This window comes from Zonotrichia leucophrys, chromosome 1 (genome assembly GCF_028769735.1).
Source record: "Zonotrichia leucophrys gambelii isolate GWCS_2022_RI chromosome 1, RI_Zleu_2.0, whole genome shotgun sequence".
Classification (NCBI taxonomy): domain Eukaryota; kingdom Metazoa; phylum Chordata; class Aves; order Passeriformes; family Passerellidae; genus Zonotrichia; species Zonotrichia leucophrys.
Window position 1 is genome coordinate 66,189,274 of NC_088169.1, and position 9,027 is coordinate 66,198,300.

Consider the following 9,027-nt stretch of genomic DNA (forward strand, 5'->3'; position numbering starts at 1 on the left):
AGTAGTGGATGAAACTACGAGCGTGGTTGCCTGCATTACAAACTCAGTATTCTGGAGTGTTAAATTTTTGTTTGGAGTATAAACAGTATATTTGTTAGTAAAAGCTGTCATTCCAGTTAAGACACTATATTGTTGATACAACTAATGAAGCTCGAGGGTTTGTTAAGAATTAATGTAATCAATATAATTTCAAGAAGAAATTAAAAAGTTCATTACTTTTCCATATGCTTTGCAATATCTTGCACTAATAAAATTATTCCTATGTTGGTCATTTTCCCAAGAAATTGTTGGAGTTTCTAAGCACAGGTTAGAGTTTTTAAGCATAGGCAGATGATCATGGTTTCACTAAAGACCAAATAATCACTAAGTATGTTTTTTAAATGGCAACTGTGCATAAAACATTTCTTCCTCACATGCCTTTGAATTTCAGTTTTTTGTGACACCAAGATTTCTGTCTGGGTGGAGACAATTTGGCACATCCAAATGAAAGTAAATCAAGTAAGAACAAGTAATTCGGTAGATGACCAACTCTGACTTGATCAGGCATGAATGTTGGAAAATATCTTCTGTGTCTGGGCATGTAAAATCTATAAACATACCTCAAAGAACAGCTCAATGTTATGCTGGGGATAATTTTATCTTTCAATCCCACTCTAAGTATTTGCAGAAGTCACCTGTTTTTTGTGAGCAACTTCAGAGATGGAATAAAAAATATATTGCCAAATCTAGGTTTTGGGAGGGCATCCCAGCTCCTTCAGCAACAGCCTTTTTCTGTCAGTGTTTTGTGTGTGGCTCTAGGAGGACTTAAGCAAATGAAGCCATGACAGTTTTGACCCTCCACATTTCCAGCAGTGTAACAGATAATAATTTTCTCATTGAAATTTTTGCTATATTAGTTGGTTTTCAGGCAGGGGGAAGAATAGAAAGGAAAAAAACCACTATGAACTTGAAAAATATCTGATTTCTTGCCAAATTTCACTATCTTATTTTCCTCCTCACATAGTATTCTACTCATTGATTTGAGGTTTTCACACTTGATCTTTAGTATTGGAAGTTCAAGACTGGCTCCTTACTAGGAAGTGAAAATTGTAGATGCCAATAGTGTCAATACCTTTCACAGATGCTCCGGTTTGAAAAACCCTATATTTCTTTTCTTCCCTCTATGCAAGAGAGGAGACTGGAACAATATGGTGCAGAGAGATATTTTAAAGGTGCATAGAAATAAATTGCATGCAATTTTAAATTATGCCAAAGGGATATATGTATTTGTGAGGATAATGACCCACCCACTTCAAAACAAAACAATCAGAACTGTGATTTGTGCTAATTGTGTGCACAATGATTTTTCTTTTCTGTATTTTTAACTCAAATTTAAAAGACACAACACGCTGCTTACACAATTATGGTTATTGTGCAAACACAATTTACACTCTTTCACCAGGAATCCTTCTTCCATAAAGAAATGTCTTTGTGTTTCATTGAAACCCCCTTGTTAGAGCTAGCAGGAATATGGAAACTTTACTAGTGTGGGGTTACAGGTATAAATGACCTAGTCCAAGGCTTCTACGGGACACTGGAATGAATCCGAGTGGTTTTGGAAAGTCCCTCAGTAAACTGACTTTAACAGTCACTACCATGCTCTCCCTTGATGAACATATCCTCTCTCACAAATTCTAAAGAAAATTGCTCAATCTCTTTGGAGTAATGCCTGGTAAGAAAGATAAATCCAGCATCTGATGGGTCATGAATGAGTCGTCTTGGGAAAAAGCTTGATCATGCCAATTGATTGGTAAGGAATTTAGCAGAGTTTTTAGTACTTGGGCTTAACAATATCTTGTTGTTTCCAGTTTTTGTGAATGTCATTGTCATTTTTCAGAATATTTTTATGTGAACATATGTTTCAAAATGTGTGTCTACTTAACCTGAAACTTGGGCTATGAAAACAGTCCTGACTGTGAAGTCTCAAAAGTATTTCTAATTCTTCCAGATCTACAGGAATAAAATGCAAAATTCATCAGTCCAATATTTTATTTTGCCAAAAGTAAACAGATGCTGAGTCTCAACAGTCCAATTTCCATTTAAAATTAGAAGTCATGTTTTTCACAGCTCCTATGTTTGGCAATGAAGTTTTTTTCCTGATATTTACTGCTTGAAAAAATTAAATTCCTCATCAACAGACCAGAGAGACTACTTTGATTGTGGACTCATCTCCCTTTTAATGTCAGAATAACTTTATTTACCCTGGTGATATTTTTTCCTGATATTCTTTGAATTTGACTGAGATCTGCATGAGATTCTGTGACCTTTAATGGAGGAAGGAAATATCCTTGCTGCTTTGAACAGTAGACCAAGCTGTGCTTTCAGACCAGTTATCAGACTCAGAATCAGAATTAATTCAAATCAGAACAGAAGAAGAGAACTTTGTGATGATCACTCAGACCTTGTTCCTGGTTTATGCAAGGAGATTAAATGAGCTTGGCCTGCTTTGCTTAGATAACTGAGAAAAGGTTCTTCCTGCAGACTCATTGGGGACTAAACACCAAAATGGACAGCCAGTTTTGGAGCTACTGGGCAACATTAACATAGCATCACATGGGGATGAACTGGACATCTATTTTGGCTGGAGATAGGAAATTGAAAATTTCGTTTAAATACCCCTACTTCTTTCATGGAAGAACTGAGTAAGAGGTTTCCTAATGAACAGGTACAGCAACATCTTTTTAGCATGAGGGACAAGAAATCTAGCTAGTTTCAATATAAAACTAAATATGTGTGTGAAGGGATATTTTTTCCTCTGTCTACAGTTACAGGAGTGACTAGATTTGATCACCTTTGTCAATCCTTTCCTGTTGCGGTGTGATGTAGTAGCCTGTCTCAGTTATCCGGGTTCTTTCCCTAGGTGTGCCAATAACCTCTCCCTTGCCCCCTGCTGAGTGCTGTCCCTCAATCTTGGCATTCCAGAAAGGGCGTGGTGTGATTGGAGAAGTTCAAAAGATGCCTCTCAGCGCTGGGGACATTGGGCCATCCAGGTGCCATTTGTCCCCCGAGACTTCCCCCCTTACCTGGTTGGTGGGATCCCTACCCCTTCCCTCCCCCTCTCCCTGGGGTTAAAAGACACGGCAACCACGCGGTTCTGGTTCTGTTGGAGCTTGCAGCGTGGTGTGGCCTCAAGGTCAGGTGTCCGGCGGGCAGAAGGGCGGCCAACACCCATCTGCAAATGTGTGAGCACCCCTCGGCGTCAGAAGGCTTCGGGCTGTGCTCACAGTGGACGGACTTGCTGCTGACCGACGAGAGTAAAGAGTCCAGACACTCACTGGGGACTTGTCAGATTTATTGTAAACCCAACGTGTCAACCAGGGAGTGAAGCCCAACTGGGGGTGCAACAGGGTTATAAGGGGAGGAGGGATCTCAGGGAGGTGTTACAAAGGACCAATAGGGGAAGGTAAGGGAGTGGACTTAACATAATAGGCACTGGGGAGAAACCAATAGTTACATTATAAGGGAGGGGCCCCAGAGCCACAGCCAATCATAACTCCCAGGTAGAAGAAGATTCTGGAAGCTTGGGAGGAGTGGGGAGTGATTGACTGGGCCCAGGGAGAACAAATTCACATATAAGGAAACACAGGGGAGGGGAAATTATATAACAGAGAGGATTGACATAAACTGTGGTGGGAGTAACCAAGGTAACCAAATGACAGACAATACCATGGTGGGAAGAACTGGTGAGGGCAGAACCATTACAGAAAATGGGGGAGTGATGCAGAAAATAGGGGAGTAATTAAATAAACTAACCAAACACACTACAACAGGAGCTGTTGCTGGATTCAGAGGCCTGTGGGCCAGGAATAAAGCTCTGGATCAAAACTCTCCATCAGAACCAACTCCTTTCCTTCACCTCGCCTTGAGGCCTCTCCACCAGAGGTAAACCTGAGCTCCTGCATGGCTGGACCTGTCCCAAGTGCCAGCTGCAGCATCCAGCCAGCCAAAGGTGTCTCTGAGGTGAAACCACCACAGCTGCCGCCCTTGGTCAAGCAGGAAGGGCCAGACAAGCCCAGGCACGTTCCATCCGGCAATATTGGAATTTAATTCCAATAGTTGCAGTCTGATTTTCTATGTTATTTCTACAGCAGTAAAAATAAGGCTGTAAAAGAAAATCAGTGGCATAATCAGGCACACTTCTTCTTCAGGAAAAAATAATGCCATTCAGCTCACTTTGATGTTGATTATTCAAAATCCCGCATTACAAAGAAACAAAATTTTATTTGTTCAGCTCCTTCTTTTCATCCCTTTTTAAAAAATTTATCACTGGCTTTTTGAAGTGATATGGCACTTAGAAGTTTTATTTGAACCATTGATACTGTTCCACAATTTTCTGAATAAAAAATTCTGTGATGGAACTCAGAAATTGTTGCCTTTTCCTTCATGTTATAGTTTCTTCAGTAGACTCCTTTCAGTTTTAAGGATGATGATCCACAAGGACATAACTACTTGGCTATGACATTTCATGTGTTTCAGGTTTCAGTAAACAACAGGTCAAAGCCGACATGAACATTTTAAATAACTTTGGAGGGACAGGATCATCTTATTTTTAATTGGAGAAATTTGGAAAGAACTCTACTATGTTTAAATGCTGTCTATGAACTACAGCAGAAATGAATATAAATCAAAATTCACAAATTGATACAAGAGTTTAATTAAAAATGAAAGTCAACACTGTAAGTAGTACACTTAGGTCCATCCAAGCACAATTTAAAGGTTCCTGTGGAGAATATAAACTTTGTGTACTGCTTGTGGCCATGAAAAAAAGAAAGATGTAAAGTAAATTATGTACTGTTCATCTTTCCCTTAGCAAAGTCTGATGTTTTCATCAAAAGGCATGTTTTAAGACATAATAAAATGCCAGAGCCACAATATATGTGATAAAATGACTAGGAGACATTAATCTGCATTATCAATTTAATTTACCAAGCTCGCATATCAGCATCATTTCATTGTACTTTTAAAAAAAAAGAGCAAATCAAATGGGAGAAACAGTTGCTTTTATATGTCAACACTTTTATTTTCTATGCTACACAAAATCTCTATGGCATGATTTGCCAAAGGGAAGATACCATTGTTTGTCAGTAGAAGATAGGAATTGCTTTTACAATTTTCAAGAAAAAATTGTTTAGCTTTGGGCTAATGGAAAACTTATCTTCTATGTATGCATGAAATGGTTGCTGTGGTGGTTTTTTAAACTGGAATAAAAGTGAAATTAACAAACCTCAATACCCTATTAAACACTTTGTAACACATGGACACTGTTCAAGAGACACAGTAAAACTACTGGTGTATTTTCCAAGCTCTGATTCATATAAATTTGGACACAGTCAGATTTATTTCTGGCAGGAATAAAATGCTTTACACAAAAGGAAAAAAAGAAAGACCAGAATTTGAAGAAGAGGGACATTTAGGGAGAATATCTCTAATAAGCAAAATAACCACCAATCTCCATGGAGGAGTATATGTGTATGTTTCTGCTTAAGTAAGCAAGATTCCACTTTCATTATGACTAGAATTATACAGAAATGTGCCTATACAAATTGAAAATAGAACAGCTTGTCTTCTAATGTTAGGTCTTGAGTGCAAAAAAAGACCACATACATATTTTCTCCCATTTATTTGTACCCTTTTCAGATGCAAAGTTTTTGTTTGATCCCGTTTCTTTCTCAGAAAGTGAAGAAAAGGCATTCTCATAGAGAGAAGATGATAGTACAGTTTCATTTGCTGAATGACTGTATAGATTTTTAACCTGCAGCAAACAATTCTGCAGACAGATCACTTCCTGGATTGGGTTAGTTTTGCAGAAGAAAAATCCATAACACCTAAGGAAAATAATTTCAAGAAGGGGAAGGAGAAAGAGAAGAGAGGAAGAGGAAGATATTTTAAGAAAAGCACTTGGTGATAGAGAAATATTGCCCATGCTGTCCCAGAACAATGAAGAACACAACGAAGAAACTATTTAAAAGATCAACAGCTTCTCAACAGCATCCTTATGGTCCAATGTGGCGACAAACAAACATAGTAATTTGGCTACTCTTTTAGGGTTTGGAGCTTATTTGTTAGGACAAGCTCAGGGAATGTTGTATCATGTCCAATTGTTTTCAATCCTGTCCCTCAGTGTCATCAGAGGCTCTCAAGCAGAGAATTAAATGACTCTCCAGTGATTTTCTCCTCTCCATGATAATGTTTTACTCATTTTCTCAAGAAGAACAGGATCACTCCACAACAAATCAGTAGGTTTATGCTGCTTTTTCTCCAAATAGATCTTGTTAAGTGTCAGCACAGAAAGAAATCACTTAGCTTAGGTGAATCAGTATTTCAGGCATGACCAAGAGTGGTTTTTTTCCTTCTTCCACAGTCTACTTGTCACTTGCAGGGCCAGAGACAAAAGACATCTCTTGTCTCTTTGTTTTGAAACAATAACAATGCAAACCAAACCAGAATGAAATTCCTGAAGTGCAGTTTAGGCAGAGTCTGGGCACATCAACTCAGGAAGCCAGTCCAAAAGTCCCTGCCCAACTGGCAGGAACATGAGATTCTTTTGGCCTTGGTGCCTGAAGTTACTTAATGTCCAGAAGCAAGGTCAGCTGGAGTGACCAAGGAAATTTATTTGTTATCAAGTTTTCCAGTAGCCTTTGACTTGTCCGGTTTTCGGCTGTTTGGAGGGCCTGGAAAGGCCCGGAGTGGCCTTGGGGCAGCCCGCGTATCAAAGGACGAGAAGAGGCTTCAGTTCTTCTTTCGGTCTCTGTGTTTATTAATTGTTTATCTAAAAGATTTTCTTTCGGCCCGACAGAGGTCTGCTCAGCAGCCAGCCATGAGCACACTGTCCCCCCTCCGGGGCGGTCACCTATCTTTATACCCAAAGTTGCGTATACAATATTTATCATTTTTCCCCAATACCTTTCACCCTTATTGCCCGGTGCACTTTCAGTAATGACCAATCCCAAAGTACCACCATCACCACAGAAGATGGAGGAGAAGAAGAAGAAGAAGAAGGACAGGACACGCCCCAATTCCTCCATCTTACTTCTCTAAACCCCCCTGTACAGAAATCCTAAACCCTGTGTCTCACCCTCTAATTAACTAATCCCTTCACCATTCACCCCGGTGAAATCCTCCTATCCTCATACAGGTGTCGTCTCCTGTGTAGGATCAAAGTCCAGCCACCAGACACTTCTGGCAACATTCCAGGACTCCCGAGCCCCCCAAGGGTGGTCTCGGTGACTCGGCACCTCAGTCCTGAGGTGCTGAGATCCCACATTGACTTTTATATAAATCAAACATATAAGTTCACACATGCCATTTCTGTGTTTCTCAGAAGCTGGTGTTTGCTTTGTGGCTAGCCAGCACTGAACTTTTCTCAGACCCCAGTTTTGCACAATACTTGAGAAGGAACTGTAAAATTTGGTTTGGCTTTTTCTTCCCCATCAGACATGCTGACTTCTATATTCCATCTACTGGCCAAGAGTCTTCATAAATCTAGAAACTACAAGAACCATAGAATCATAGAATATCCCAAGTTGGAAGGGACTCACAGGAATACTTAAGTCCGGTTCCCTGGTACTCACAGGACTACCTAGAATTAAAACAGGTGACTAAGTGCATCATCCAGATACATTCTGAAATGTGACAGAATTGGTACCATGGCCACTTTCCTGGGGAGGCTGTTTCAGTGACTGACCACCTTCTCAGTGAAGAACCTTTTCCTCATACTTAATCTGAGCTTCCCCCAACACAGTTTCATTCCATTTTCTTGTGACCTCTTCCTGGTCACCAGAGAGAGGAGATCAGCACCTCCCCACATGTTTTCTTACAGTTCTGAAAAGAAGATAGAACAGTAGATTGAGTGACTTTATAGGTTTATTTCCCACTATGGTGATTAGCTGTGGAACAATCACTCCTCATCTCAAAAAAGTGGCTAAAGAACCTGTATGATGGCTTCAAGCAACATAATGTTCCCAGATATAACAGAGAAAATGTAAATAGAGAGAGTACAAAATAGGTCTAAATTTTAAGGCTGAATCTGAGAGCAAAGACAGGATGTGTGCTTACTATGAAAAATTCATAACTGGAATTGAGCATTGAGCAGCAGTCATACAGAAAAGAAACTCCCTATTTTTAGGCCATTTCATTGTCTATTAATTTAGTGTTTTTTAAAAATAAACCAAAGGATAATGTACAGGAAAACTCATGGCCTTTTCCCATTTAATATGGGCCCCTCCCAAACTGAGATCAATGAAGCAGGGACATGTGGTTTGATGTGCCCTGTCTCATTATACAAGCAGCACTGAATAGAAAAAGAACAGCCTGAGCAAGGACAGAACAGCTTATTTAGGTGGGAAGACAGGTAGTCACACATATTGTCTGAAGGGATATGCATTGAAAATTACTGGGTGTATCCAGATTATTTTCCAACAGGGAATGTGCTGCAGCCTCAGAGAATCACACAGTGGCATCTAGGGCGTCTGTCAGAGGACGCACTTGCCCAGGCAGGCAAGGGAGCATTCTGGGAACAAGGACTGCAAAGGTCCAGCAAAACTCTGCTAGGCTTCTTGATGAGCATTGCTGGCCAATCTAGACATTTTTTCTATACAGTGTTCTCAAGATGGAGTTCCATTAAAAACTTTCTGCTATAAAAGAATCCCTTAGGCATTGCATGCAGATGGAGGGCTGCTTTTGTTTATTTTGCCGGCAAAAGAAATTCAAATAGAATTATTTCTAAAATATGTTCAGAATTAAATATATCCTTCAGCTATTTAGCTTATTGGAAGTGGAGATCCAAACATTCATCTGAGAGAATAAGATCTTGAATTAATTTTTCAATTTTACCCTAGATATTATTCATATGAAACCCTACCTCTCAGATTTTCCTGAAACTGAAAATTTAGTCATGATCAAGGATCGCTACAATAAAGCAAAAGACGCCAACATTAAAATTAGATATTAAGACACCCAAAGTTCACACAGAAACTAGCCATTTTTGTA